The following is a 26,223-nucleotide window of genomic DNA, read 5'->3' as shown; positions in this document are numbered from 1 at the left end:
GAATAACAGAAATAAATACAAGTTCTTATGATGTAATAGATTCCCAGGAAAAAAAAAAGAAATTATAGATTTAAATAAAAAATACAATGAATTCCTCACTCATAAAACAAATCTAGCTTTGGAAAAACTAAAATTTGCTTCAATGTCAACTTCTCCAAAACACTTACATAATCTAGCAATGAGAATTAAAAAGCAGAACTTAGAAAATAACATCATAAATATAATACACGAAGGAAAAGGGAAAAAATGTATCTGATGTGAATGATATTCTTGAAGCTTTTAAGTTCTATTATGCTAAGCATTATGGAAATAATGATAATAATATTTTATTTTCAGATCAGAAATTTAATAGTTCCTTAATAAAAAAACTACCTGATCAATTAAAAGTAGAAATGGACAAGCAAATCTCCATAAAAGAAATAAAAGATATAATTAAAGTAAGTAAAAACAACAAATCACCAGGAAAGGATGGAATAGTAATGGAATTATATAAAATGTTTCCAAATTCAGCAATTTCTCTACTTCATAACATGCTAAATGATATTCAAACTCAAATGATTACTCCACCATCCTGGAAATATTCACTAGTTACCCCGATAAAAAAAGATAAAAGTGATCCATCCCAATGTAGTTCATATAGACCTATCTTCCTGCTTAATAATGATTATAAAATCTTTATGTCTATCTTAGTAAATAGAATTAAGAAATCCCTGACTAAAGTCATAAATGAAGACCAAACAGGCTTTACATTTGGAAGACACACATATGACAATATTCAGAGAATTTTAACCATTATAGAAGCTTTGAACAGAGACAATTCAGAAGCTCTTATAATCACATTAGATATAGAGAAAGCATTTGATTTGGTAAGCTGGAAGTATCTATTTAAAATTTTGGAACTTTTTGAATTCCCATTAAACTTTATAAATTTAATAAAGAATATATATAAAGACAACCTGGCTTATGTAAAATTAGGCCCATTTACCTCGGAAGCTTTCAAAATAACTAAAGGCTCTAAGCAAGGTTGCCCTATGTCTCCCATCCTGTTTGCCCTGGCGATAGAATTATTTGCGTCTGCAATACGAAGTGATCTAAAAATAGAAGGAATTAACTTTTACAATAAATTTAATTATAAAATCATGTTATTTGCTGACGATATATTGCTGACTTTAAGACCGAATGAAGAGTCCATGCAAGAATTAGAGAAACAAGTAGAAGATTTTTTTTTCCATTTCAGGTCTTTGTTTCAATAAATCCAAATCAAAACATATACTTCTAAATAAAATAGATGACATGCATCTGAATAAATATCAAATAATTGGAGAAAAGGTTTCTTCACTAGAATACCTAGGATTTTTTATATCTGAGAACATAGATACTACCATGACCTTAAATTATAATAAAATCCAAAATTTAATTCAAAAACAAGTTAATAGCTGGAATAAATTAATGTTAAACTTGGAAGATAAGTTACAGTTAATAAAAATGATATTACTACCACAAATAAACTATATAGCATTAGCAATCCCTATTTTACCAGATAAAAAAGTTATAAAGACACTACAGAAACTTTTAATGGATTTTCTTTGGTATCCAAAAAAGAATAGAATTGCATTCTCACATCATATTAGACCCTGGGACTTGGGAGGAATTAAATTTCCAGACATAGAAATGTATATTAAAGCTTCCATCATTAAACTTATACTAAATTGGGTAAATCCAAATTATTCATCCGCATGGAAAATTTTACATTTAACTTTCTTCTTAAATGAAAACAAAATATTAAAAAATATGGATCTGGAGAATTATAACAACATATTTTGGCATGTTCTATGTCATAGCTTACAAAATAAAATAACAAAGCCCACTAATTTATCATATCTGAATAATATTTATAATCTATTTAGAAAATTTATAATTACAAATCCAGATATAAAATTATGGTTCGATCTCTTAATACCATTTAAAACATCAAAGAATTTTAAAGAAAAAATCCAAGAAAAAATACTCACTAATTGGGAATCCAAAAACTTTATTTACTGGTTTCAATGCTTAAATAATCACAGTACTTTAACCACCCAACAAGTAATAAATGAGTTTAGTATATCTGAAATAGACAGAACAGAACTTCAAAAATACTACAATATGCAAGTGATTTATGTAGAATTATTAATGGTTCAAGCTTTAATACTATACCTAAGTTCATAAAATATATGCAAGAATTGATTTATGGAAATCATAATAAGCTAATTTCTATATCTAAATTATACAAAATTGTAATAGTGTATAAAACCAAAATAGGTCAAAATGTTGTGAACATTTTAACAAAGGACTTGACAATAAATCTATCATCTGAAGGTATAAATGACCTTTTGTTGTCAGTTAAGCTAACATCAAACTTCCAGATATGGGAAATCTTCACATGGAAATTTTTACATAGAGCCTTTTATACACCATATAAAATAGCCAAATTTGACCCTGCCCAAAAGCCCACATGCTGGAGATGTACTGTAAACTGTAAGGCAGATTGGATACATATATTTTATGATTGCATTAAAAAATTCTGGGAAGATATTAATAAATTTCTTCAAGCCATTTATAATGATAAATTTGTTCTAACAAAATCTTTAATTTTTTTTAATGTAGATGACTCAGTAACTATGAGTAAAAGTGATCAATATATTTTATGGTCTATTCTGGCTGTAGCCAGAAAATGTATAACAAGAAAATGGAAATCCACTGTTCCTCCAAGTTATGAAGACTTCATATCTCTATTAAAGGAATCTGCACAGAAAGAAATAAAAGTCAAAGAAGAAAGAATTTTCCCAGACGTTGGACAGACAATCCTTGGAATAAAATCTTAATACTTATAGACACTTTACAAAAGGACAGAATTTCTTCTACATGAAATTGAAATGTCATAAACTAAGATGAACTTATGTGAATATATGCCAGTAAAGGTTATACTAGTTCTATGAGATTATTCCTCTTTATAACCTTATTGGTTAATCCTTTTCATTGGACCACCTGTAAATATTGTACATATTGTTATAGTTATTAACTATTTTCTTTTATTTTGAATTGTAATTTAAAATTTACTGTATCATAATTTGTCTACAAACAAAAAAAAAATAATTATTTAGCAAAAAAAAAGAAATTCTTTTTATTGATTAATGTGAGAAGAATTGCTAAGAAATCTGAAAATGCACAATATGCCACATTTTTACATGCAACAGACAATAAGCAATAAATATTTCTAAAATGTAAGAGTTAGAGTTTTGAGTTGGGGGAAAATATAGCATAGTGAAGATGAAACAAAAGTTCTAAGTGTAAGGAAGTGAGACAAACTATACCATATGTCCACAACAGTGTTTCTTATAACTTCACAAAATCACATGTAAAGTATTCATGCATATGTTACTAACTTAAAGAAAAAGCTGTCTATTGTGCATTTGATGTGTTGTGCATTTTTTATTGTCATATACTCAAGTGCAGACTCTCACAAGAATCATATTTAATGCTGAGAAAACAAAACTTTAGATATATACAGAACAAGTGAGATTACTATGAATCATGTTAACAATTACAGGATGTAAGAAAATTGATCAAAATTGTGAGTAAAAACAAAAATTAAAAAAGCTGAGCATAAATAATGATTGAATAGAGAATGAGAAACGAATATCTGTTTTTTTATGATTTCCCTCCAGTTTTGAGCATCCTTATCACACTTTCCCCAGAAAACCACCATGTCTATTTCTGTTTTATTTTTTCCAGTTATATGATCATACAGTTTGCATATTTTGATAAGAGAGACATGGGGAAAATTCCACAAATGTTAGGTACTCATCACTCATTAGACCCATTAAAGAGTACAATGCCCCTTTTGGTATGTATCTCACAAGATATCTACAACAATTGGAAAAGCCACAGAAATACCTCACAAAGAGGATTACTGGCCTCAAACAGATGCCCTACGCCGACCGTCTAAAAAAACTCCAGCTTTACTCCGTTGTATATCGCCTACTCAGATGTGATCTCTGCCTAACATACAAAGCTATGTCAAACCCAGAGCTGTTGGACATGATCCACTTAAAGAAATCCCAATCCCTCCAGGCAACATGCTCTAGGGACCTAAACCTTGTCACTACAATTAACAGAACATGCTGGAGGGATAGATTCCTGTCCCAAAGACTTCCCATACTCTGGAACAGACTACCTATCTATGTCAAACAGAGCTCCTCATTAGCACTCTTCAAGAAAAATCTTGATGATTGGATGGGAAATAGAATATTCACCCAAGAGATCACTTCTGTGACTCTGCTCAACAGTTGCACAGGAAAATAATTTTCTTGGGGGGCGTAAGCCAGGGTACCTTTTTGGCTAGGCTTATGTAAGCCCTAGGGCTAATAGCCTAGTATCTACATATGAACCTATGAACAAGGAACTTGACCCTTCAAAAATATTGCTTATCATCTCCATTAAGGGGAAGTTTCAGATATCTGTTGTTTTTATCTCAGTGAAAAATAGGGGAAGCATATCTTATGAGCTGTAATTATAAGCGTGAACTGAGAAAGTATCCTGCATTAGGTCAGTTTTGTAAGAAGTGGTGAAATCAATGTGGAAGTATAGAATGTGAAGAAAAATAAATACCAGCTAAACTAAATACTTGTAGAAGAGAAGCATGAATTATTTATCTGTTGTCATTTTAGATATACAAAGTGTGCTTAGCACACAAGGCTGTGCAACAAGAAATACAGTGAAGCAAAGTGAAGCGCAAACATTTTGTACATAGAAGCTCAACATGCCCTGGCCAAGCTTCCCCTAGTAATATTAGTTTCACCTTATTTCATCCCTGAAAAGAGATCAGTAGCATAATGGGACTGAGCCTGTCCACAAAAGATGACTAAATTGATAAAAATAAACATAAGAAAGATGTACTTACATTTCATACTGGGTCAGAGTGTAATATGATGTCTGCTTAAAACTTTGAAGTCTTAAAGTTGAAAGAGAAATGCCATCCCATGTACATAGAAATTCATAAATTCTTAAGTTTAATTACATATTTGAAATGACACTGAGAACAGACTGAAGCAAAGAAAAATGAAGGCATCTGCCTTCATCACAGTAAGGACAGGTGTAACATCCCATTAGGTATATATGACCTCCATCAGCCTAATACAATATGTTGCACTAATTGTCTCTCAATAGTATTATCAGTCTGTATTTGAATAGTGCAGCATGACTTGGTACCTTTGCATCTTATGAACCATTGTAGTGTGGCCAAAACTAACATTTTCATCTTTTGCCCTAAGATGTGAAATGACATTTACCATCACTCATAAATGGTACACAATGCCAAGCTGTGTGCAAAAGCTGAGGACACTAAACGGGGAAGAGAAATTGGTAGACAGGGATAGAGACATACATACATAGTTTATGTTCCATTTCTGTACATCTTTGTGTTGCATTACTATTTGGTTTGTCATCATAATTACTCAGGCAAGATCTGTATGAGGCAGTGTTCCCAGCAGAAAGCAAGCAGATTAATACAACACCAGGATAATTGTGTGTTAATACAATGTGTAGCCAATGCATACATACATATGAGTCATGCAAGACATTCAATAACACTTTAATATAAAACTGGTTTAAACCTTGACAGTATTCAAAAACAAATCTACAGACCAGAACTTTATCTAAGCACACCACATAGGAACTCCTACTTCACAAAGTTCAAATCTGACAACAGACTGAAAAAAGGAGAATGCATGGATTAGTCTTCATCACACTTACGGCAATTGTAGCACAATAAATGTGCAGCAGTAAGAAGTGATAATACAGAAGGGGGAAGAGACAGAGAGATGGAAACAGGGATAAAGACAGGCAAAGGATGTTATATTTTCCTGGGCCATTTTTAATATTTTTGTGGTGAGTTACTGTTTTTTTCTTATAAGTAATCTGTCATGCTATGTATAATCAAGTATTTCTAATTGTGAGCAAGCAGAGCTTGAAAAGGAAGAACTTGTTTAAGACATAAGTGGGATAATACTGAGTTAATATGGTATGTAGACAACAGTTACATACATAATACTAATACTAATAGAGATACCATTTTAAATTTGATTTGCACATATTTCTAGTTTTGAACCCTTGAAAATATGCTAAAAGCACTTTTCAGAGATGTGAATTATGTCAAAAAAACCCACTGGAAATATTACTTCACAAACTTAATTTTATTGGTTTGAAATGACAGCCACAAAACAACGAGACAAGGGAGAATGCATACATCAAGCTTTATCATAGTAATGACAATTTTAACATGACATAAGGTGTACATTCACCTAAGCAGCATAATAAATGATCCAGTGCACAAAAGATATGTGTTATCTCAATGTGTTATTTGTCATGATTTACACATTTGTCACAAATCCAGGACATTTTTGGGCAGCATGTCTCCTGACAATGCTTAGAAATGTGGCATCCTCTATTCTGTATATTCAGCTCTGCAACCTGTTCAAAAGTAGATACAAACTGTTTCATCATACCTCTACTAGCCTGTATGTACATAGTGCATCAATGCTACCTCTACTAGCCTATCTGTACATAATGCATAAAGGCTACCGCTGCTAGCCTGTCTGTATATAGTGCATCAAGGCTACTGCTACTAGCTTGTCTGTACATAGCGCATCAAGGCTACCATTACTAGCCTGTCTGTGCATAGTGCATCAAGGCTGCCGCTACTACCCTGTCTGTACATAGTGCATCAAGGCTACCATTACCTAGCTTGTCTGTGCATAGTGCATTAAGGCTACTGCTACTATCCTGTTTGTACATAGTGCATCAAGGCTACTGCTACTAGCTTGTCTGTACATAGTGCATCAAGGTTGTGCACAGCAATGTGAAGGGTTCCATAGTACTGCAGTCAAAGGCAAAAACTCACAAGATTTTGCCAAAAGCTATGTACTGCCTTTTCCCCTAAATTACAGGTGCTGCCCAGTATTGGGCATTGCACAAATGATGAGGAGTCAGACTGATGAAAAGAAAGGGGTTGAGACATAGAGAGGGAAGCAGAAAGCAAATAGATTATCAGAGAAGCAGGATAATTGTGGTTTGATACAATGTGTAGGCAACAGATGCACACAAAATAGTCTTTTAAAGAGAGTCAGTAACAGTCTACCATAGTTCTAGATTAGGACCCTTGACATGATGAAAATAAAATCAGTCTATAGATCTGAGCCTCATCTAAGATCACCACAAAGGAACTCCTAATTTACAGAGTTAAAATCACACACTTGAAGGGACAGTGACAATTTAGTGAAGCAATGCCAATAGTAAAATCCCATTCGATGAACATTACATCCCTCAGCCTAATAAATATGCGACAGAAGGGGTACAAGACAAAGAGAGAGACAGATACAGAAATTCCAAGAGTTTTGTTTATCGGACACTTAGGACCACCTTCATGGTGTGTTACTTTTAGGTATTTTCTCATTCTCATTATTACTCTGTCATGCTCTGTGCAATACAGTGCTTGCAATAGGGAGCAAGTACGGGTAGGAGATTACAACCACCATTAAGACATAAGCAGGATAAGGGGAGTAGACTAAGTCTCCCTTTTGTGGTTGGAATGTTTTTGTAAATGTGTTTTTGATACTATTCAAATGCTATACTATGCTATGATATGCTATATATGCTATGCTACATTTTTGTAGTCCTGCTAGGTTTATGAAATATTGTAAATAGAGAGAAATGCAAAAGTTCATATTTAAACACGTTAGGAATGTAAAATGACATGAAATAATACTTGATGTATGTCTATAATTGAATAATTGGCACTATGGAAAAGCATCAGTCTAGAAATTATTTCAACAGTCCACACAAGAACTCTTACTTTGTTTTATCCAGCAGCCTAGTAACTGTTAGAATAACTGTGTGAAAGTACTGCTTTTACTCTATATTCCTATAGCTCAGCAAGTTTAAGCACATTTGCATAAAGATATTCAGATTAGTGCGGGTAATGGCAAAAACTCACCAGTTTTTGCCATGTGACATGAAACTCCATTAACCATAACTCTGCACAGATGCACATTTCCAATCGTTTTCTCAAATGTTGAGGAAAAAAAGTCAAAGCATTTTGATGAGCCATTTCTGGCCATGTTTGTTGCATGTAATTCTACTTTTTCACCAGATTAAACTTGTGTAAAGGGATTGATTTGTGAAATAAGCTAAAGCAGAGAATAGGACACTGGGAAAAGATTACAGGAATTTGAAGGATGGTGATGGGAAAACGCTATAGCTATCAACTTCGTCAGAAAATAAATGTAATTTTTACACAAAACTGTATGACTTTGGACAGTCAACATAACAGGGATTGGTAACAACACAGTAATGTTGTATAGCCAACTGGACCAAATCAAGTGTGTCAAGAAGCAAAATGGAAAGCAATTTAGGGGGGCATAATTATTTTGTGGGACAAGGAGCCCATTTTTTTTATAGAGAGGAATGCTGAGGTCAGGTAAGTAGGGCAGGTTATGTAGCAGGCACAGACATACAGAACATAATAGACATACACATATAGTGAATGACACAAGAGGTTAGGGGGCACCATGATTGGGCATAGGTGAGGAACATTGGAGGTGTATCCAGGTCCATCTTGAGGACAGTGAGAATCTAGGCATAAACATCAGAACGGTCATCATTGTTTCCTGTGTCAGTTTCCTGGGACAGTGCTGGATGTGGCAATACAACACAGGGGCTTTTCAATCCTGTCAATGTGGGCACAAAAGCCCCTCTTCATTATACTGTCCATCAGGCCTGTTAGCTACTGATGGGTAACATAATCCCCACCTCTACCAGTACTATTTTCAGGGGGTACCATTGGAACAATAGATGAGGTAGAGCTACCAGATGCAGGTGGAGCAGATAGGGCAGTAACTGTGGAGGCTACATTGATAGGTTGCAACTCAGATGTGCAGGGTGTTTGTGCTTCATGTAGTGGTGTCACTGCAGTCACCTGTGGAGGTATAGTGGGCTGAAATGCAGTGGTCTGTCTAGCACCCTGTGTTGATGGTCATTTTGGTTTTAGCAGTAATGTATCCTCCAGAAGAGAGAGAGAGAGAGAGAGAGAGAGAGAGATAAGGTTGGGAAGACAAAACAGAGATAATAAGAGCAATGCTGTATCATCCACTGTTTATGAATCATTATACTTATACAACTGATGGGGTATTTACAATCTTAAATGTCTTCTTCCATTGGTTCAGGTGGTCCTCCTTGTGCCTCCTCATGTCTCTGCAGTGGTGATGACATTGTTCTCTTCTATATGGAATGCCAAATGCATTGCAAACATCCTTAGCCAAGCTATTCCAAGCCTTAATCCGAGACCCAATACAATCCCCCTGCAGTAACCTCCAGTATAGCACTTGACAAGGACTGCCGTAAAAATCCTGGACTCCTCGACACCCCACCTTTGTGCTCTAAATGGAACACCATCTTCACCTTTACCTTCACCAGCCATGTTTACAAAAGTACACTTAGAACTATGCTTCCGAATTGACACCTAATTCAAATTTCACATGTAACAGCCTCTGCCCAAAGATGCACAGCCCTGCCAGATGCATTTGTACAACTGGAAGCTCAAAAATGGCTTGGCAAACACATTGGCTGTGATTACATCAAAAAGCATGGAAGGTGTGAAATATGGCAGTGTGATTTGATCATATGTGATGCTCAAGCTATTGACACATATTGCAATATTAAACATGGAAATGCTTTATGTTGTTTGTTCGAATCATTTTTGGTCGGAGGAAAAATGGTATGATTTACAATATATTGGGCTAGTAAAATTTAGCAGTACCTCTGGGAATTGAACCCATGAGAAAAAGAAGAAGAAACTGCTAACCTTTGCTTATTAGCTGTCAGTGCTTGAAAAGACCTTTTTTTTTAAATGTTAATTAGAGATTTACTCATTTCAGAATGGATGGGAATAGACCTAAGAATCTTGCTGTATTTCTATGTAAAACTGTAGTGCTTGTGGTTGTAAATATATTTTAGATGGATGGAGCTGCATGATCAGAGTAATACATGTTGAGGTATGCTACATCCATAGTTTTCATGACAAACTGTTCTAAACACATATTTATGATATATGATGAGCCACAATTATTATAACAGAACTACTATGCACATTATACCTATGCAAGTGCATTTTAAATTAACTATCTGCAGCACGTTTACTATACTTTACACAACTTACAGTGGACTTACATAGTAGGCATTAATGTTATATTTGTTACAAAAACATATTTATATTAATCATTTGTATTTAGGGTTGCATTCCTAATCAAATGTTTGTGACAAATAAAATTCTGATCCTCTCAGTAAAAGTATTTGCAAACTAGATGCAAACTCTGCATTATTTATCTTCTTTTTCTAAACTCACTGCACTGACACCTTCAGTCACAGAGATAAGTACCTATTTCTTCACTCAGTACTGTTGGCCATGCACTGCCAAAAGGGGGCTTGTTTGTGCTAAAGAAGGCAGCCCTAATTAAATGTTTCAGTTTTGCCGTCAGCTGTGAACTGTGTTTGTGCAGGGCTGAGCAGAATTCAAAGAAATTATATTTCAAACTAACACAATTCAATGATATATCTAGCAAAGAACAGGGTACTTTTAGCATTAACATGACAAATCTGGTTGTCACATCAAAAGCAGCATTTGTGTTACACATCATCAAGGTTTCATGTAATGGCAATTGTTCAGGAAGGTGACCCACAGCAAATTACAGGAGGTCATTCTTGACACAGTATATGCAATTAATAATGACATATTTTTAAATAAAATGAATTACTGTCATGATAAGTATTTCTGAGCTATGGATAAGTCCTCCAGCGTCTAAGTCACATATGTCTACATTACTCATGTCACTGATTTTGTGTTATCACACTTCACAAAATGTTATGCAACATCATCCATATCACATAGTGTTATTAACAATAGAAGGGGTGAGCTTCCAGCAGCAACACATTTGTAACACCGATTCACATAGACTGCAGGTAATGTTTTTAGCAGTTATCATACAGACATTAGCCTTCACAGCAGGGCTAGTCACTCAGTGGTATAAAACTTGGCTCTAGATGATTATCACTGTTGAAGTGACATCCCAACTCCATGTGCAAAAATGGGAAAAGGGGTTGAGGATGGATGCATGGATACAGACATTAGCCTGTTAATGTTGTACACAACATTGTGTGTAATTATATATTCTGAAACCAGTCAAAAATATATTTGTAAATTGGATTCAATCTCTGTATTATGTATCATGTTTTTCTATACTCACTTCATCTTCACCTTGTGTCACTTAGATAGCTAGCTGACAGGTGAAATTTCTTCACTCATTACTGTCCATAGTGCTGACAGCAGTGCACTGGTGGCAGTCTCAATTGCACTACTGATGACATTCCAAATGAAATGTGTGAGAGTTTGTCTTAGAACCTGATCTGTAGTTCACTGCTAGTGACCAATAACAGTCAGTGGTGTACAATTTCAAATGACATGCAAAGGATAAAGAAGAGAGAGAAAATTGGGAAACATTATGAAACAAGAATTTAAAATGTATCTTTCTGATGTTTCCTGAATTTTGTTGTCATGTAACATGAACATATGTAATCTACTTTTAATTCTTTCTAATATATATCTGTATCTATGACAAATAGTAAAAATAATCACAGGTGTGTGTTGTTAATGTCCTGGTTTGATGGTTCAAACCCAGAGACAGTGCTGTTTGTTTGAACATCGAAATTTAAAGGATCAATATATGACATTTCCCCGGATTCACGAATCCTCTGTGCAGTACTAATCTAGTCCTGCACGGAAGCGGCAGTTTAAGAGGAGGACGGCAGCACGCCATGCATATTAAGGAAGGCGCGCTGCCTGAACACCTAATGCTACACGGAGTGTGGACGAGTGCAGGGAGTGTGTCTGAGAGCAGAGCTCTCAGAATAAACATGCCCTTACAAAGTACAACAGAAGAATGTGTACATAAAAGAGCGAGACCGCTCATAAGTGTCCGCATATCTCCAACAACAGTCCCCATGTGTTCAACAGCAACAATACACTGAAAAAAAACATGAAGAAACCCTTGTAGTAATTTATTTAAAACTCCGAGTACAGCTAACCGTAGGTGCGTGGGTTTGCCCATCGCTTAGCTATGGGTAAAGCAGCATAAAAGGCTGAAGAGGATAGCAAGGAAGATATAGCAAATGAAGTAGCACAGCAATAGCGTAGTGGTCAAGGCATCCGCCTAACAAGGAGGCATTCCTGGCTCGAGTCCCATTGCAGCACATACCATTTTCCATGTGTAATCTGTATACGGACAACGGACATCTATGTACATTTTATTGCTGTATAACCTACCAAATAACATTTGAATGTGAACTGGAATACTGCATGAAATGCACATATGATGAGTCAGTACCATAATGAATAAATCAGCAGTAAGCAGGAGTAAGCACAGATAAGTAGTAGTAAGCATATGTAAGCAATAGTAAGCATCTGTAAGTGTGTTTGGGAGGAGGGAAGCACCGCCAACACAGATCAAACAAAGGAGATGCTAACTGCATGTAACACACTGTGACTAGAAGTCAGGAGTGCTAACCTCTGCGCAAACCCGCTCAAAACTGCTTGAAAGTGCCTAAAGCACACTGTATCTAATGGCCGGTGTTATGTGTGAGTCTGTATACACTAATGGAGTTAGTCTTAGGTATCGCAAAGCATACGTGGCACACAAGTTTGGCTGGTATGCACACATAACACAGTATCCAGCAATACCAGTCAACATTACTGGATATGTAGCTAAAGAATTAGAGGTATATGTGCTTGTACGAATACCCATAACTATATAGATATATACTTCCCCCTCTCTGTAGTACAAATGTATACATACATAGATAGACATATAAATAAATGCACACAAATACAGATATACATATGCAGACACTCATACAGTCACATGCCATCAGATATATATATATATATATATACACATATACATATATGTGTGTGCGTATACACAGATATATAACTATGATAAGATACAGCACCTAAGAATGACATATGTTCACAGGCCATGCCAATGGAGGTGAGGGGCCCAAGCAAGAAGCGTGTAACACGTAGCATGACCCCCCCCCCCAGCTGGACAGGGGAAACATACAAACAAACCCACAAACAATGTAAACAATCCAATGCTCCCCAGACCACAGGCAGGATACAACCAGGAGGGACACAGTGGACCTGTCAAGTCTAATCTTGGACCAGAGACAACAGTGAATGATGTGGGACACCCCAAAAATTGTCTTGTTATAGGAGGAATCCCGTGCGATGACCTACCAAGGTGGGGTGTGTACATGCCCGGACTACAAGGGTGGGAAAGCCTGATGACCCATGGGTCTAGACAACGTGCGAGTTGGGTCCCATGAAGTGGAGAGTGGGCAGTGTGTAGTGGTGTGTTTAGACCCGACCTGCACCCAGAGTAAGGATGAGTGCTGTAGAGGAGGTGCAGGTGGGGGAACTATGGGTAGGTAATTATGGGTCTAGGCATGCAGGTGTATGCTGGTGTGGGTCTATATGGACAGCCCCAGGGAAGTAAGCAATAGTGTTCATTGGGCAGAGGTGCCGCACAATGAACAGCCACACCCGCTACAAGTCCCACTGCAGCACAGTCTATTTTACATGACAAAGAACTGAATAACCAGATGTAGATGTAAATATGTAGAGGTATGTGTGTGTATATATACCCATAGCTGCATGGAGATATACCTCTCCCTCTCTGTAGTACAAATGTATACAGCAGTTAGGAATTACATATGTTCACAGGCCATGCAAATGGGGGTGAGGGGTCCAATCAACAAACGTGTAACACGTAGCATCAACCCCCCCCCCGCTAGACCAGTGAAACATATAAACACACAATAAAAGTAAACACACCACTACTTCCCAGACTACAGGCAGGATACTACCAGTGGGAGAGACCTGCCAAGTCTAATCTTGAAACAAAGACATGAATGTCCCTTGTGGGACACCCCAAAAATTCTATGATTTTCGAGTTTCCCACCATTATACAGATGTCCAACGGCAGGCCATGCATGTTCTTGGTCTACAAGGTAGGAGAAGCCTGATGATCCATGGGGTGAGACAACATACGTGATGGGTCCCTAGAAATAGGGAGTGGGTAGTGTGTACTGGTGTGGCCAGACCTGACCTGCACCCAGAGTAAGGAAGAGTGCCGAAGAGGATGTGCAGTTTGGGAAATATGGGTATGAAACTATGGGCCTAGCTGTGCAGGTGTTGGCTGGAGTGGTTTTATCGCTTCATAGGTTGATACTAGGCTATCTGCCCTAGGGCAATTATAAGCCTAGCCAGAGTGTGTTTGGCTTTCGCTATCCTTTTAGATTAGTTGACTGTGCCTCTGTATAGTAGGTCACAGAAGGTAGCCCTTTTAAGGTGAGTTTACTGTACCTCTGTCAAGCAGGGACACAGAAGAGATCCCAGGGGTAGACTTACGATCTCCCATCCACTTGTCAAGATTTCTCTTGAAGAGGGTCAATGAGGGGCACTGCCTAACATGGATTGGGATTTTGTTCCAGAGGGAGGGGAGCCTCTGGGATATGAATCTGTCCCACCAGCATGTCCTATTTATTTCTGTGCTGAGGTTCAAGTCCCTGGAGCATGTAGCTCTAAGGGATTTGGATTTCCTGAGGTGAAGCATGTTCATTAATTCTGGGTTGGACGTGGCTTTATACATCAGACACAGATCGCCTCTGAGTAGGCAGTACGCAACTGAGTAGAGCTGGAGTTTCTTTAGCTGAACTGCATAGGGCATCTGTTTGAGCCCCTTGATCCTCTTGGTGAGATACTTTTGGGGTCTTTCCAGTTGCTGAAGGTGTCGGGTAAGGTACATCCCAAACGGGGCATTGTACTCAATTATGGGCCTGATAAGTGATGAGTAGAGGGGCACAATGACCTCTCTTGATCTAAATGTGAACCCTTTCATGATAAGGTGGGCTATATAGAAGGTCTTTCTAACCACTTTGGCAACGTGATTGTCAAAGGAGAGATTGTTATCTACTTGGGTCCCCAAGTCCCTAATTACTTCTTCTGTACTTAATGGATTACCACCTATGTAGTAATTTGTGGGCACTTTGTTTTTCCCAAAGGGGATGACTATGTGCTTTTTGGCATTTAGCTTTAGACCATGGCTCTCGCACCAGTTATCCATCTCTGTGAGACCCTTTTGGAGGATGCTCGTATCAGCTGGAGAGTCAATTACAGCACCCAGTTTGCAGTCATCTGCGAACTTGGTCAGCCATAGTACACCCGTGTTAGCCTGTACCTTGGAGAAATATATACCGAACAAGAGAGGTCCCAGGACTGAGCCTTGTGGAACACCACTTGTAACTGATTTAGAGTCTGACATGGCACCTGCTATTCTGACCATGTGGGTTCTATCCCTGAGCCAGTTTGCAACCCATCTTGTGACATAGGGGTTGATATTTAAGCTGGTGAGCTTATTTATGATGCCCAAGTGGGGTATTGTGGTGAAGGCTTTAACGAGGTCCAGGTAGGCTATGTGGACTACCTTCCCTTCATCTATGGCTTTGGTAACTGTTTCAAAGAAGTCGACCAGGTTCAAGAGGCAAGATCTGCCCTTAATGAAGCCGAATTGGGTAGGATCCAGTGTCTGAAGGTTCCCAATGTCTTTGTTTATGATTTCCATGATGATACGCTCCATAGCTTTGCAGACCAGGCTAGTCAGGCTTATAGGGCGATAGTTTCCACAGTCTGTTGTGGCACCACCTTTGTGGAGTGGACCACTGTTGCTGTACGCCATTCCTTGGGTACATATCCTGTAGTAAGGCTGAGATTGAACAGTGACTTTATATGAGGGTTTAGTTCTTCTTGGAGCTCATGTAAGACGCAGCCTGGGACACCGTCTGGTCCCATTGATGCTGTGTTTTTTGCTTTGGAGAGGGCAGCTCTCACCTGTGCATCTGTGATCTCAGGAAGGCTACACTCTGTTGGGACAGACATTTGCTCTTTTGGGGGGGAAGGGGGAGAGAAGTTTGCACTGAACCTTTCTGCCAGGATGTTGGCAATGTCTGTGGGTTCAGTGTATTTTTTGTCATTTTGCACTAACTCAGAGCATATCTGGGAGTTGCCTCCCAGGTTTCTGACATAACTAAAGAAGGCCTTGTGATTATCTTTAGTGTCTTGTGCAATTTTTCTTTCGAAGCTGGCCTTAGATGATTTTATGAGGGATCGTAGTTTCTTGCTAGTACTGATCAGTGACACCTTCCCTTTTTGGGATTTTGCTCTGTCATGTAGTAGCTTTCTCCTTCTGTTGTATAGCTTATTTATGGCCGGGATCCACCAAACAGGTCTCCTGCCTTTGGAGGAGTGAGTCTTGGTTTTATTTGGGATAGCATGCTCCATGCATTCCTGTAGGTGTCCATAGAATGCTTTTGTAAAGGATTCTGCATTTTGGGCCGTATTTTCCACTGGCCCGGGAGCTTTGAAGGATTCCACCTGAGTTTTGAGAAGTGTGAAGTTCTTCACCATGGTTTCCTTGGCTAGGGGAGGGGATGGAATATGGATGTCCAATGAGATTTGTTTATGGTCTAATCTTACCAATGAGGGGGTATACCTCTGGTGTGGAACATAGAGACCGCATGTTGGTGATGACCAGATCCAATATGTTTTCTCCTCTTGTGGGAGGGGTGACCAGTTGTTCCATAGCATTTGAGTTTATAAATTCTAGGAACAGTTGGGCGAGGGTGTTTGGGCTTGAGTAGTTTTCCCAATCGATGTTTGGGTAGTTGAAGTAACCCAATATAATAGTGTTTGAAGAGACCTTCATATTCTCCAGTTTTCCCACTGTTAGTTGCACATGGATGGTCTCTGATGCTTCGTGCAGTGCCAGTAACCTGGAGGTGTGGGTATCTTTGATAAATATGGATACTCCCCCTCCTTTTGTGGTTTGGTCTGAGTTTTGGGGCCAGAAAGCATGGCATGAAATAGAACCTGTTAGTGCTGGGGTGCTCTTGGGATCCTTGAACCAGGTTTCTGTTACTGCACAGATATCGATATTCTCCATACTGAGGTGAGTCTTGAGTACGTGCATCTTGAGGTTTAGACTTCTGGCGTTGAGCAGCATTACCCTTAGTTTTTTTTTCTTTGTGTTGTCTATGGGGGTGGGTTTGTCTTTTGAGCCTTGCCTAAAAAAGGCACTATGGGGGAGGCAAGAGCCTTTGCCAGTATTCGAAAACCCAGGGGTGACAGGTACAAGCCGTCCCTAGCGAAGCAATGTGGCTTGTCGAGCATGTCATCCCAGGCTGACAGACACTGGATCCCCTTTGAATGACACCAATACTTTAGCCAATTGTTAAAATTGATCATTTTGTCTTTATACTGTGGCATCATTCTTGGTGAGGGTAAGATGCTACTCAAGGTCAGGGTCATACCAGCCTGGGCTACATGATCAAAGAGATCCTGTACATCTTTTCTCATGTAGTCCAGGGAGGTACGTCTCAGGTCATTCACACCAGCATGGACAATGACGGAGTCATATTTGTACTTGCTTTGGAGTGACCTGAGTGCTTGTGTTATGTGGCAGATCCTGGCACCCGACAGGAAGCTTACAGTAACCTTCTCCTTGTTCAGTCTGGTGAATGGGACGTCAGTGTGTTTGACAATAGAGTCACCTATTACAAGTGTATTAGGTGTGTTTTTTAGCCTTAAGTCTGTGACTGTGTGGCACACTGTGAGCTATGTGCTATGTGAATATTGTTTCATGGTAGGTGTTGCTTGGATGTCTGCTTTGGAGGTCTCTGCTGCTTAGGCAGATTTTTATTTATATTCTACAAGTATGCTTTTGTGTGTTTATGTGTTTGGTTTGCTGATGCGATAGGTCTATGTGAGACTGAATTTGTGGTGTGTGTGGTTACCTTCTCCTCCTGACAGGCTGTGCCAGTACTGGGTTGAGAGAGCTCAGCCTCCAGTTTGGCTATATAGTTGCATCTCTCACATATATTTGAGCTTGTTGGGAGGAGGAGAGGGTGGTCTGTATACATAAGGCAATTGTAACATTGCCTCAAGATTCCCAGATTCACCAGCTGGACTGGAGAGTAAACTCGAAACTGACCTTTGGACATGCTTGAATAATATAGGGAACTACTTATTGACTGATTAGAAAGAACCAATAGGGAGCACATGCTTAGAAGGAGTATAAGAGGATGTAGTGCTTTAGTTTGTGTTTACCTATGAGATTACTTATACGAGCAAGTGCAGGGCTTTAGAATGAAAATAGAGTGCTTAATTAGAGATTTAGAGCAGTTCTAAGGGAAAAAGTGAAGAGTAGACTTTGTGGAGCCGGGAATAGTTTAAGCTTGTTTAAGCGGCGCTGCCCGACGCTGCTCTGTGCACAAGACAGCGCAAAAAGATAGTTGCAGGGTTTTAAGAGAGAGAGATCAAGGAGTTTAGAATTGACCCAAAATGGCCAATAAAACTACAGCTTCTAGGCAGTAACCACTCCTACAGGGACAGGCAGGCTGCTCAGTGTTAACCATTGCCACTGGTGAACACAGAGACTTCCCTTTAGCCCATGCACGCACTGGCCTCCAAGAAACTTACAAACAGTTCAGAACAGAAAATCTGTAACTGAACTTTCTTAAATTTCAGAAAGTGGGAAAAAAGCAAGTTTTTTTTGTTTGTTTTAGTTTAAAGGTAGCAGAGATACACAAGTAGCAAAATGTTCACAACTGTGCAATAAATGACCCCACACTTGAGTGCTAGGCCAAAGTCAGGTAAAATGCAATTTTAAGAGGAAAAAACAATTTTAAATTAAGTGCAACACAGGAAATGCAGTAATCAGGCTCTAGATATGTTCTAAATACTGTTTCTTTTTATGTGGACCACCCCAGGGATGTAAGCAATAGTGTGCATTAGGCAGAGCCAACACCTAACGAGCAGCCATGCCTGGTACGAGTCCCACTGCAACAAAGTCAATTTTACATGGCAAAGGATAGGATAACCAGATGTGTTGCTGCAAACCCACTAAATTACACCAAAGAACACTTGGTCGCAGCACCCCACTGTAGGCATATAAGCCAGACTAATTGGCATCACAAGGTATTATTGCTGTCCAGACCTCTCAACTGTCCCTGATATAGCTTCCGATATTAGGTCTGTCCCTCTTAATCCCCCTGAAAACTGGTGAATGCTGAAGAAAAGGTGGTGAATTGCCTTTAATAAATAATGATAGTAATTCAGAGTTATAGACGTTTCACGTCAGAAAACCTATATTAATCCACATTCTCTTATTCTGCAAATGTTTCAGGTTAATACTACAAATATTTAGAAAATGTCCCTGATTGTCCCTGATTATTTGAAGAGTTGTCTCTGATTCTGTTGAAGTTTTCCTCTGATCGGTTGAGAGCTATGTTGCTGTCCTCACCCCCACCTAGGGGTGTGATTGTCCAGACCTACCCCCCAAATGAAGGGTATATACACAGCTATTGCTGTAGAAGAAATGGCCAGCATTGGACCTTTCCATCAGCCATCCTGCACATCTCTGGACATGTTCCCTACTATCAGCCCCTCTGTGTGGCCCAGTAACACCACATACCTATCGACCCCTGTTGCTTTCATAGTAATGTCCACAGTCACAAGTAGGTGACACCCTCCACACAACTATATTGGCAGAATCTGGAACCCCCAATCCAGGTGTATTACCGCAGCTGTCCCAGACTACACATGTAAAAACACATGAAGGGAAACCCCAAGCACACTTGGATCACCACCTGGTGAACTCCGCCACCCCCCAACACTCCAGACCCTTACACCAACTAGTGACACTGACAGCTCCTATCCTGCCTCGCATACATATCCCAACACCTTGCAAACCTGCACTACCTCACCCCCACCAATCAGTGGAATGGCCTACTATACAGTTAAAATGTCCCCCCTCCACCTACCCGCCTGCACCTCCACTATTCACATCTACTCTACAACACAGGTATGGCATAAGTAATCCTAACCTTGATAACTGAGTGTAGCCTAACCAGAAATGCTAAACTGGAATTCCACTTAACCTTACACTGACCTTCGTAAGCAGTCATACCTGACATGTACACCTTACTTAAGCATGTATAAAGCTGACATGTACATGAAGTAGTGAGGGGGTATGTGGCAGCAAGTGGGAGTATGCCTGTGTGGGCAGCAGTACACAGATTAAGCAAAGTAGAAGCTAACTGGTTTAAGTAACTGTAACCGGAGGTTAGCAGTGCTTACCGTCGCACAAACCCACGTGTTGTTTCCAGCAACAAAATAAACTGTCTCTGCAAGGCTTGAACTCAGGATCCTATACACTATAGTCAGAGTAGTCAACCACTAAACCATCATAACAGTACAGATGAATGATGTATCAGCAAACTAATCCTCACCACAAGTAAATGAAACCAAAGATGTGAACTGAATCTATGTACAGTGTGAAGTGGTATAACTTGCTACATAACATAAATATGTGAAATGGAGTACTTCCATAAGCATAGATGTGTGGTGTTATTGTAACAAAAGTATAGAAGTCCCAGGTCCTTATACAGTGTATGTGCACATGAATCACAGGTAGCAGACACATATAAAACCTGTAATGAAGAATAAATTACTGCCAGAAGGCAAATATAGTGCAAATTAACTATTAAGCAATGCTAACCACAGCAAATTAGTAAGAGTAAGCAATGTGTAGGGGGGGCCAATCCAATCTGCCTACTGGTTTACCCCTATAAGCACTGCCAACCTTAGGTAAGCAGGTGTGCCAATAGCTTAGCATCTTCAAACCTGGCCAATCATGGAAAAGTGTGGGTGATTACCCATATATAAACTACACAGGTGGAAATACATTCCATAAGTAGTTTTAGCTTCCTACTGCAGGCAGAATGACTGGTGTGGGTGAAGGCACTCATTTTGGAGTGCAGCACTGGGGCATCCAGGAGTCAAAACTCATGGTATGGCTCCTGGTACAACACCATGAGGAGAGACCACTGCAGGGCCAGTACCAGGGCTTGCTGTAAAAAATGGAGGCCTGGGATAGTCTCGCCCGTGACCTCACCAGTGCCACAGGTATCCCCCAGGCTGGTGAGCAGATCAGGCACCACCATGTTGACCTGAAGTGGTGGAGGGGGGATTTACTGGAACAGTGGATCCAGCAGTCTTGGCAGATGGCCAATGCCCCAGTACTAAGTACTCATTCCACTAAGTAGTTAAGAATTGCCTAGCTTGTGTATACTATGGATAGGTATGGCTAAATATCACTTTATTCCTCTGACAGCTGCAGATGAGTGAGCTGTGAACCAACAAGACCATGATGATAGGTTGGAAAGGCTGCATTGCGAGGCAGGTTAGTATTTCCCTGCATGTACTGTCATAACAAATAAATATAAGAGCCTTAGAAAGTGTTGTACTTGTAGGAATTAATGCATAATATTCTGTGAATAAAGGTATAACCCCTGGAGTGCTTCTATGTACTCTTCTTTCATATGTAGTTGAACTGTTGCATACTATAAATAGTATTGTTGCATTAAGCAGTGTTACCCATGCTGTGGTATGCAGATAAAATGTGTATGAAGGTCAGTAGAAAGCTTCACATCAATTCCCTGATGGCACAGTGTACTGTGATGTTAACTCTAATGTTGTTGTCACACACAGCAGGGGTTTGAATCCCAGGGGTGCTATTAGGTTGTATGTATAATCATACCCCGCAACTGTACAGATTTTGTTAAAATGTTCAGATAGAAAGCTGTATGTATAATTACACCCAACAGCTGTACAGAATTTGCTAGAATGTTCAGATAGACAGTTGTATGCATATTCATACCCCACAACTGTTCCAATCTGTCCAGCATGTCCAAATAAATGCCCCATATCACCAGTCTGGTACCCTGTTGCCCTGAAAAAGCAGTGTGAGGATGTGAGGAACACAGAAATGTAGGCAGCTGTTAATGACATATAACTTAAAGTGAAACATGTACATGGTCATAGAATGTATATGAAAACAAACCTGTCATTCTAGCACCTCACCCAAAGTATATGACAGCAATACACAACATATGTTGCAGTAACACCTTCATCTTGTCACACCTGTATGTAAGACACATGTCACGTATATAATAATCTATAAACATACCAGTGTACAATATAAGGCCATTGGGTAGTGTAATAATACTTGTAAGGGAAAGATCACTGCAGTGACTAAGAATGTTATGAAAACTACAAGGATATATCAGCTGTTAATTGAACTCTCTCTTTCGGGAGGAACCACTGCAGGGGATGGGGTTCAACCCCCCGGAGTGGGTGCAGAGGTGAACCTGACACCCATCAACAAGTCCAGGCCGTGGTGCATAGGCAGCTCAATCTGGGGTATTGAGAGCGGCCATGCCAACTTGAGGGCCAAGTGGAGCTATTAGAGGGTGAGACTGCCCCTCCTACGCAGCCCCCAATACAGCCACCTTCGGGGCCATGAAGGTGCAGTGGTGACTGCCCATGGGTGGGGACCTCAGTCCCACTGTTTCCAGGTGGGGGCTCATGGGCTTGCAACTTCCAAACACCCCTCCCCATAAAAGATGTTTATGCCCCACATGTGTCATATCCTGGCCCTGTATGCATCTTGTGTGTCTTGTCTGTTAACCTACCCAACCTCCCTCCCCAAATATACCTACTACCCCTCCCTAATATCCCACTCCCACCTGAAAAATAAAAAAGGGCAGTCTGTTCCCACAACAAAATCTCACCCCATACATAGCAGTCCATTTTGCACATGTGTCCACTGGACACACATAATATGGTCTATTTGGCAACACAATGAATATATGTTGCCCTCACCCCTCCCTCAGGGGTTTGAGGGTCCAAACGTACTTTTACATATAGTGTATATGCACAGCTGTTGCTGCAGAAGAAATGGGCAGCTAGGGACCTTTCCTATACCCTTCCTGCACATGCCTAGCAATTTTCCCCACTGCCTTTCTCTCTTTGTACACGTTTTTTCCCTACTTTCCTATCAACCCCTTTTTCTTTTCTTTTAAAGAAATTAGCATGGGGGTAAGCGGCAGTTAACACTTTTAAGCAACAGTAAGCAGGTTTGCGTGGGATTGCGTGGGGGTAAGCTATGCCTACATAAATTGAGAAATCAGAAGTTGACTGTGTGAAACCATAAGTGGAGGTTAGCAGTGCTTACCATCACACAAACCTGTGCCAACACGCTGACAACTGTATAAAGGTGCCTTAATCCCTCTGTAGCCAACATCCCTTGTTCTGCCCAGCAACAAAATCAGCTGCTTCTCCAAGGCTCTAACCCAGGACCCTACACTCCATACACAAAGTGATCTACTACTAAACCATGGCAGATATACATAACCTGATGTTTTCACAAACATATCATCCAGCACAATCAGTCAACAGTACAGGAAATGTAGTAATATCATACCACGCAACCACTTATTGCAAGAATTCTGGACAAAGTGTGCCATAATGTGGGTACAAGTAAAGATATATGTCAAATACTTCTCTAAGACACCTAAAATGTTGCTAGTTACACAGTGATATATATTAGAACACATATCTTGAAGGAGATGAAGTCTGAAACACAAACATGTTGGCACTAGTTATTGACTACTGTCCTGTGATCATCCATGTCAATTGCCAACAGAATGAGGTACAGGCCAAAAATATGGTCCGAACATGCATGGACATATGGACAGATATATATCTGCAAATGTAGACAGACAGACAGCTATATATATATATATATATATATATATATATATATATATATATATATATATATACATATATGTGTGTGTGTAGGTATATGTATATATATATATATATATATATATATATATATATATATATATATATATATATATATATATATATATATATATATATATATATATATATATATATATATATATATATATATATATATATATATATATATATATATATATATATATATATATATATATATATATATATATATATATATATATATATATATATATATATATATATATATATATATATATATATATATATATATATATATATATATATACAGGTAGAACTGTGTATAGCATTACTACATGGAAACAAAATCCTGAACCACTCACTACAACATAACAGACCATATGCACTGTTAATGGGGGTGGGGGCTCAAATGAGGGATACCTGGTAATTAGTGCTATGTTACCCCCCTCACAGCCCTAATGGATATGCTGTGCAATCCAATACCCAGCACATGCAGATTTTGGCTACAGGTCCCTCCATGACACAGCCACAAAGCTTTCACAGTAAGCCAATTCACTTGTAAATGTCAGGGCAATATCTGTAGCATATCATGCAGAAAAGTCATTCTAACATAGGGAATGTACAATGTGGAAGGGGTACACATCACAATGGTTCAGATATGCACACACATCTATACATTGACAAATATGTTCAGGTATATACAAATATATATATATATATATATATATATATATATATATATATATATATATATAAAATATATATTGGGATATATATATATATATATATATATATATATATATATATATATATATATATATATATATATATATATATATATATATATATATATATATATATATACATATACATACACATATACATACACATATACACAGACAAAAGGTATTAGTAGCCATACATATGTAGGAGTAGTGTGGAAGTACTGGGTGCAAAGTATATCCCTCAGCCAGAAGCTCTGTAACTCATACCTGTGAAATGTGTAGTGTGGCAACCATTCCTACAAATGAGAATACTTACATTAAAGATATACCCACTCACAATTCAAAGGACATGATACAACGCACAGGTGTGCATACACAGAAAACCATTATTTGCGTACTATACAATAATTTATACCATTACTTACAGCACATAAAGTCTGACATATGTAATCAGTGATGAATGCAAGGCCCACACAAAACAGTAGATGCAAGCAATGTGGACATATAACATACTATGCTGTCCAGGCCAAGGCCTTCAATTAGCACAACAGTAGACAAAGGTTTTGCCTTCAAGATAGGTAACAACTGGCATTTGCTGATTTATTTCAGCAGATTCCAATTACACCCTGTAGTCAAGCCCTAGGGGAAAATGTATTAGTTGTGGTAATGCCAATGTATCGGTCAGATGTATGGACCCTGACCAACATATTTTGTGGGAGTCCATGATATGACTGGGATGGTAGCAGGAATGCTAGCAGTAAATAATGATAGGCCATTACCCAACAACCCCTAACTGTATCACAACAGGACAAAGCCTGCCATATATGTGGAGGCCAGAGGCAGGCACACAGGGCCATATGTGCAATATTGCTGTTGCACATCCTGGAAATTGCCGGTATTACAGGATTTGTTGCAACATACCCTTATGCATGAATACGACATCAGAAACACAAATGGATGTAGCTATGTACTGATAGCATGCAACATACAGACTGCCAGTGATATATGTAAGGCAAGACCTGTGTAGTGCACAGACCAAACCATCCAGACAATCCACTGGCCATCATGTGGATAGGCCCACAGTTGAGAGCTATGCAGACAGACTGCATTCCATCCTAAACTACTATGTACACCCAAACACTGCTAGGCCAGCAATATACAATGCACATAAGAACACTACTCACTCTGTCTGTTGGACTGGCACCTCATACAAATGTGTAATTGGCCTCTGTCTGCAATTCCTGCTGTAAGAGGTATTGTAACCTGCTGTCTGTAACAAAGCTGCCCACATACAGGAAGGATGTCCTCCATACTGGAAAGGTTAATGGACAACGCCTACATGAGTCAGTATTTTATAGTACTGGCTTGCCATGACAGTGGTTATCTGAAGTACTACACAGCAAGCTGCATGCAATTAGCAACTGTTGCACACTAATTGGTGCAGAGCCCATCACCTGATCATGTGCATCACTTACAAAAGCCATGCTGCAATCCATTCAAACCAGCTCATTCACTCTAGTGGAGAGGGAGAGAGAGAGAGAGAGAGAGACACACACACACACACACACACACACACACACACACACACACACACACACACACACACACACACACAAAAGAAAACCTTAAACAACAACAAGCTGT

This window comes from Protopterus annectens, chromosome 1.part2, assembly GCF_019279795.1.
Source record: "Protopterus annectens isolate FY-2018-M chromosome 1.part2, PAN1.0, whole genome shotgun sequence".
Taxonomy (NCBI): Eukaryota; Metazoa; Chordata; order Ceratodontiformes; family Protopteridae; genus Protopterus; species Protopterus annectens.
This window is presented reverse-complemented; position numbering follows the sequence as displayed.